General features: G+C 33.9%; 1 long non-coding RNA gene across 1 annotated transcript; it reads right to left on the reverse strand.

The window, feature by feature from the left end:
- Nucleotides 1–3659: 3659 nt before the first annotated feature.
- LOC311437646 lies at nt 3660–6922 on the reverse strand. The gene is made up of 2 exons (XR_014693604.1): nt 6803–6922; nt 3660–4992 (listed from the first exon to the last, which is right to left on the reverse strand). It is a non-coding gene; the product is annotated as an uncharacterized lncRNA (long non-coding RNA).
- Between the last annotated feature and the right edge of the window lie 499 nt (nt 6923–7421).

The following is a 7421-nucleotide window of genomic DNA, read 5'->3' on the forward strand; positions in this document are numbered from 1 at the left end:
ATAGTTACACAGTCATTCCGGTGAATTAGTGCAGGCAAATGGAGAAGGCTCACCTCATCACTAACAGACACAAGGAGTATGTAGTGACTACCATAAACACTGGCTGATCTGAAGCATCCTAGCCTGAATAGCAGCAACAGTATCTGTTCAGATAGCTTCAAGCATGGCATACACATCTGCTAATTATTTCTACAGGGTGACAGTATGATGGTGATTAAAAATATATATTAATATATATGGTATATTAAACCTATAAATATATCTTCTCTGATTTATTTGGTCTGAGCTCATCTATAAATTGTCTGGCTTCTGAAGGAAAATGGCAAAATTGTCTTGCATGTAGAGGGATAGATTTCAAGTTAAATCAGTGGCTACAAAAATCTAAATGAATGACAGACTGAAGAGCTCAAACAAAGAACACTGCAATACACAAACAGAGGGCACGTTATGTTTTGAACAGATATCAAACCTGAGATCTGGATGGAAGAAAAAGTGTTCAGATTATACTTTTCTTCTGAGAAACAAAGAATAAGAAGAGCATTATAGCACAGAGTACTGGCTAGATGTGCAACACACTCTATTCAACCATGAATTTGAGTAATAACGGACTTGTAGTCCATTTCAAGACAGCAAGCAAAAATAATTGACTTCCCCAATTATCTTCATTGTAAGTTAAATTTCTTGGAAAAATTTGTTAGTTTTCTCAAGGTGAAGAAAAAAATAAAAATCAAGAAAGTACACAAGAACAAAACATCACAGAAAAGCAACAAAAGAATCATATCAGACTTTTCATGGAGAAAAAGGTCTGCTAATCCATTTGTTTTTTAAAACATCATTAGTAGTTTTCATGCTGTCCTCCAAAACATGTATAAACATACACACATGTTTTTAAAGGGTACTAGGAAAAAAACAAAACAAAACAAACAAACAAAAAAAAAACACCAACTGCAAGTATGTTGAGGTTTGTTTTTGTCTTTATGAAGTATTTGAGTATTTGAGTCTTGACACTATAATAGGGGGAAAATCAATGGTCTAATGGTGTTAAAAGTGAGTACTGAAATAAGTTGAGATTTATTATTTATTTATTTTTAATAGTGTTTCATTTAAATCAATGGGCCAATGTTATAAGATGCAGGTGAGGTGTCACTGAAGTTTTGGAGATTTGTTTTTGATAGCAAGCCAGTGAAGTCAAAGGGAACTGGCCACAGAAAGTTAGCCTCATGATGCTTTTACATTCAATACAGCCTTGATTTGAGAAGAAAGACTTTATTAAGTATTCGTGCATCATCACTTCCATGCAATATGCATGTAAAACACAGTAGTGTTTTATATATCATGCAGAACTCAGTAGTATCACAGATACTATCACAGTGGAGTGACTGTAAACAGATGCTGCCATTAGGTTTTTAAGTTGAGCATACAATACCATCTAACATTACACATCACATAATACTACAGTATGCTTTCAAGAGAGAAATGTGAAGCAAAGTAACACTTCTCATACTCATTGAATCTCAAGATTTCACTTGCTTGAGAGGCATCAGAATCATACTGAATGAGTCCAATGTCACATGCAAACAGTAGTATTGGGGACGGGGGACAAACAAACTGCCTACTCCACACAGCCAAACATTCTCTGCCTTTCAAGTTGAAAGAGTAGTCTTCTGCCATGTGAACAAGAATACCTTCATTGTAGTGAAACACAGACATTTGTAAGGCTCACAGCGTTTGACTAAGGGAGACTAAGTTAAGCTACTTATGAGAAATAATCTTCATATTTCTTATTTGAATTTAAACACTTAACTTCTCAAATGTATAAAAAAATCACACAAAAACAGCTGCCACACAACTAGATCCTCCACTTTGTGCAAGTTCAGAGTGAATTCTTTCCTTTACCATTTCATAGATGCTGTAATTCCCCAAACACTTAATAGTATTACTACATTACAGTAGAAAACAATGCCAATGGACAAATACTTCACACAAACATGAATTAGATACATTGAGTATATAAACTGTTCATACTGATTACAGGTTGTATAATTGATGTGCATTTTTGTTTGTTTGTTTGTTTTTTTTCTTCCAACATATCTAAAATACTTTCTGTGTTCTGGGACTGTTTCCCATTAATAAGTTTTAAAGCATAACTGCAGCAATTCCTCAATTCCAAGTTTCATTGAATGCATAGTTCTTTACACCCATAACTGTCTTTGCATCTCAAAGAATTCTGTAATCATGGAACCACTGTAGTGAAATTACAGGTAACATCCCATCAGCACCAGGATAAAGAATATAACCCAAGTTAGTTGATGTAAAGGGTAAGAAAAGATAAAGAAAACATGTGAAACCCAGCCAACAAAGGACTTAAAAATCCTAGTCAGATGACGCAGATTAATTTAAATAGTATCAAGCTTATCCTCCAAAACTCTAGGTGGGCAATGATGAAAAAGAAGTAAAACATTTATATGCCCCATCTCCTTTAAGCATAATAGCACAAATCATATATAAAATAAGCATAAATCACACTAGCATATAACACATTCTTCCAGTTAGCTTGAAAATGTTGGTTCTTGGCTAACTACATTAGCACAATGCCCTGTTATAACATTTACACTGATACTCAGTCTTTTAATGCCAACTCTCAGTAAAGGTTGTACAGATTTTCTATTTTTACCCATATATAGACTTGTGATGCAGCTTAATAGAAACAATTTCAAGGAAATGACTTTAAAAAAAAAAAAAAAAAAAAAAAAACACTAATTTATCTTGCAAATTCACCTAGGTTCTCATCAATAGAAAACTGGTCATTCAAAACTTTATCAAAATCTTAAAACAACAATATATTGCATAGCTGGAGATATTCTTTAAATAATAATAATTAAAAAAGCTACTTTTGATAGAGCAACATAGAGTTACCAAAAATATTGTAATCAAAATGGATATTGATAGAGCATTGCAGTCATTCCTTACGCAGGTCTCTTAAAAATAGGTTACTGGCTTTGACTGAGACAATTCTGCATATTAATAGCTATGCACAGAGGAAGGACAATTCACAGTCCCGATAGTTTCATTTCCGAAGGGCTAGAAGATTCTTCTATTATTATTGAAGAAAGAATGAGAACTATGTTTTGTCAGTTTAACATTTTTTGGTTTTGTTTTTTAAATTGAAGGTAGGTGCTGGATTAGTCAATTTGACTTGAAATGGTGATGAACCTGAAAGAGCAAGATTTTTAATGTTAGCTGTACCACAATGTTCATTGTAGAAGGGCATTCATATAGTTATGTATGCATGATAGAACCCCTGTAAAGTAATAACTTTTAATGAACTAACCCTGTTAAAATAATACACTTCTGGGCACCAAACCAAATATGTATAGGAATACAGTGCAAACCTTCTGAATGATAAAGCAGGAAACTAAAAAGAAAATAAAGAAAACTACATTAAAAAAAAAAAAATAGAAAATTGAACTGATAAGCCTACTTATTATAATAGTTGTATGTTTTCATGAAATCAAAACAAATTTGATAAGAGAATCTTTTTAAGATTACTATATTATGCAAAATTTTTATTAAAAATAGAACATTTGCCCTAACAATGTTGCTTCTAATTTCATCTCCTATGTTGATTTCAAAAGAATGATACCAGAAACACATTTGTTCTTTTTAGAGTATTTGTTTCATTGTAGGTATGTTCTGCTTTATTGGTGCAGCACTGCACGCTTCGATAGAAATCCAGTCTCCCAAAGCAAACTTTATTCTACTTAAAAATATGACATTGTGCAGAGCTTAGATCCAGATCAAAGAGTTTTAAATACCCAACTCTTTTTGAAAATAAGAAGCAATACTACCCAAAATCCAAATCTTTAGAGTTACTGGGTTTTCCGAACTCCCATGAGTGCCAAGGTCAAGTTTCAGGAGGCAGCCAGCATATCGATGCCTCATATGGATGCTGTCATTCTCACATGGCATTCAACTTCTCCCCATTATTCAGGAGCAAAACCTGGTGATAATATTGAGTCTTATAATGATGGAGCTGAGGCACATTTGTTTAGTTTTAAAAAGCTACTTGACTCATCAGGGAGGAACTGAACTTCCAAGGAACATATCAAACATTCATTTTTGCTCCCTAAGCATCAGATTACCAGTGAAGAAGATCCTCAGGAATTCCATTAGCCTATTAAGGCTGTCATTAAGTTTAGATCTTCCAGCATCTCCTCTTCTAACATCTGATCATTTTTTTGCCAAAACTCATTCTTGTTTTAAAAGGAAGAAGACTGAGGCTCAAGGAGCTGGGAAGTAACCCACACAGCCTTGAATGTAAGGAAAGTCTATCTTGCTATTTAAAGATTGTTCAAAAGTGACAGGAAATCAATTAAATTTGTAGAATGACTATCAGGGCTTAAGAAATAAAAGCAGAGTCACAAATACTACAGAATAAAACATCATAGTGAATTAGTTTTCAAAATGCTATTTTGAAGGCTAAGTATTTCTCCCTAAAACAACACAGTTTTCAGTGTCATTTTTGTGACTTTTGCATTCATCATTCCACTTTTCGTATATTCTTGTATTTAAAGAATATATACAAAAATAGAATTTATAAAGACTGTGTGTGTATATGTATGTACATACATATGTGTGTGTGTGTTTTAACCTAGATATTACTGAAAACATGTTACTGTGAAGGTCTAATATATTACACAAGATAGTAAGAATTGTCATAAAGATAATAATGTTCCCTACAAATTGAATGACTTTTTCATCTTTTTATGGTTCCATCCAAACCCCAGACTACCGCTGTCCCCTGATGTTAACTGTGATGTTACATTCTGCCTTGGTGGACTTGCTCTGAAGACAACTGAATTAAGAAGCAGGTGGTAGTGCTTTGCATCTATGTTTCTGTAGATGAAATATAGATGATTCAGTGCTTCAGGGCTGATAACTTTAGTCTCTCTTCTTCTACCTTTTCCAGAGCTCTTGTGCCTCATTGCCATTCTCCCAAAGTCAGAGAGAAAGGACAGACTGTTTTAATTATGATCAATAAATAAATAAATAAATAAAAATCTATCAGGCATATGGAGATAACAGCCCAGAATTTTTACAAGACCTTGGAGAAGTTGGATTGCCAGAATTTGAAGCTCTGGCAGTTGACTTATTTGAGCTTGGGAGAAAGTTTCCTGAGTCTCTAAATCATAATTACCAGGAGAATCTGAAAATAAAATTATGAATATATGACTTGCTAAGAAATGGATGAAAGAGGAAAAATAAAGATAACAATAACTGTGGGTCACTAGGAAAATAAACCAAAATACATTTCTAAGAAGTAATCAAAAACTATTTTGAACTTGATTTCAAAGCCTCTCCTCATGAGACTTCCTTCAAGTCCTACCCTGTTTGGCTGAAATCAGTGAAATTTTTACTATGGCAGAAAGATAGAGTCCTTGACTAAGGACTTATAATATAACATTATAATGGTTATGAAGGATTCATACTGTAGCACAGCATATAATTACTTAAAGGTTGTTTATTTTATCTTTTTTTTTTTTTTAAATGAGCACATGAGGGAAAATGGTGAAGTGAGAGAGAAAAGGTTTCCTGATAACCTGATGAATAATCAAAACATGTTTAAAACAAAAAAGACACAGAAATTACTTCCCTAATGGAAATACTAGTAGTCCAAACAACTCTATGCCTTAAAGAATACGATTACTCTTACTGTGGTGCTGAATGCCTTAGTTTTTGTTTATTTTCACAAGAATAAGAATGTTGTAAAGAGAAGATTTTGAGTACACAATATTTACAAAACATTAAAATAACTCAGAGTCTAGCCACATTTACCTTCACAAGAATAAGCTTTATGAAAGAACATATGAAGGAACCAGAAAACATTAATACTTCAATATCCTTAATTTACAGCTTCATAGCATGGATTTTAACCTTTACATTGTCCATGGGAAGTACTTTAATGATATTTAGAAAATACATTAGAACAAAATGCATTGAGGCAGATATGTTGTACCAAAAAAAGAAGCTCGCAAGGAAAGAAAAAAAAAAAAAAAAAAAAAAAAGACACCAAAGCAGAGGGTTCTCTTCACATTTAATGGCACATAAAACTTCCATTCATTAATTTTCATCTATAGTAAAGATGGGGGGTGGGGTGGATGTATGAGAGTTCACAGAAGACACCACGTGGAATGAAGAATGTCAATGAAATGGAGCAACGACTTCTGCCCTTTGTGAATGAGACCTCTGCCTGTGGGAGCATACTGGGGCTCTATTTGACTACATGGAGAGCTGTGTCAAACTCCAACATAACAATTCCCACCAGAATCATGGGTGCACAGCTCTCCCAAGGACCAGAGCTTTTATTTTTTTTCCCCCTCTGTAGAGAGAAATAACCTAGCAGCAGTGAATTATGAGCAATCATTGACCATTCAGAGTAATAATCAGTTTATTAAGGGAGCTATTTACAAAGGTAGTGCAATTACAGCTGCCTTCTAAGTGAGTGTACACAGACTGATTCTTTAGTGCCTCAAATTCGTTTCTCTTCCAACCTATATTTCTCTTACAAATGTATACAGACATATAGGATGAACCCTGAACAAACAAGACTCAGGGTTTGTGGCTTTCACCTGAGTTAGTTTCCTCACCACTGTGAAGAAATTCAAAAAGAAAAATAGAGATAAATCACTAAAGAATGACAACAGCTGCAATAATACTGCTTCTTGGATGAAAGTCTAGGAAAGCCAAGGCCAAAAAAAACCACCAAATTCAGAAGCTCATATTCAGAGATAAACTCATATACTTACAAAAACTTGTAGCTTACAAGACTAGCTCCACAATTACTTTTTAGAAACAGGGACTACTAACATTACTTTCCCACACAGCTGAAATGGCATTGTGAAGATATAGAGGCAAATTTCAGGTGGAGCAGATGATTGCATAGAACTTTTAACTTCTTTATAGGACGTGGGTAATCAGAATCAGCTGGATTTACAATGTGATCTTGCTTTCTACACAGAAAGGTGTCCTTCTCTTTGTAAAGCTTGAGATGGATTTCATTTGGTATATGAAACTCTCTGTGTAACTTTATAAATTCATGACTCGTCCCTGTATTTTTGCCCATACAAGGAATCATTTAAGCATTTTCTCACATTTGAGATCAATCTTTAACACAGCAGTGTTAGCTGAAATTAAACAATACTAAACACTACTCAGCCCATAGGTAGTCCTGTTGAATTCAACATCTCCACCCAATTAAAACTTGCTCTGAAATCTTTATTAGCTATCACTATTCTCTATTAAAGACATAGATGGGAGTTCTCACCCTCTCTGCAGATTTTTACCTCTATCATATGTACTATTTCTTATAACCAAACAGGAGTACAGTGTCTTTTGAGGACAAGAGACCAGTGACCAAATTG

The sequence above is a fragment of the Aythya ferina genome (genome assembly GCF_964211825.1).
Source record: "Aythya ferina genome assembly, chromosome: 5".
In the NCBI taxonomy this organism is placed as follows: domain Eukaryota; kingdom Metazoa; phylum Chordata; class Aves; order Anseriformes; family Anatidae; genus Aythya; species Aythya ferina.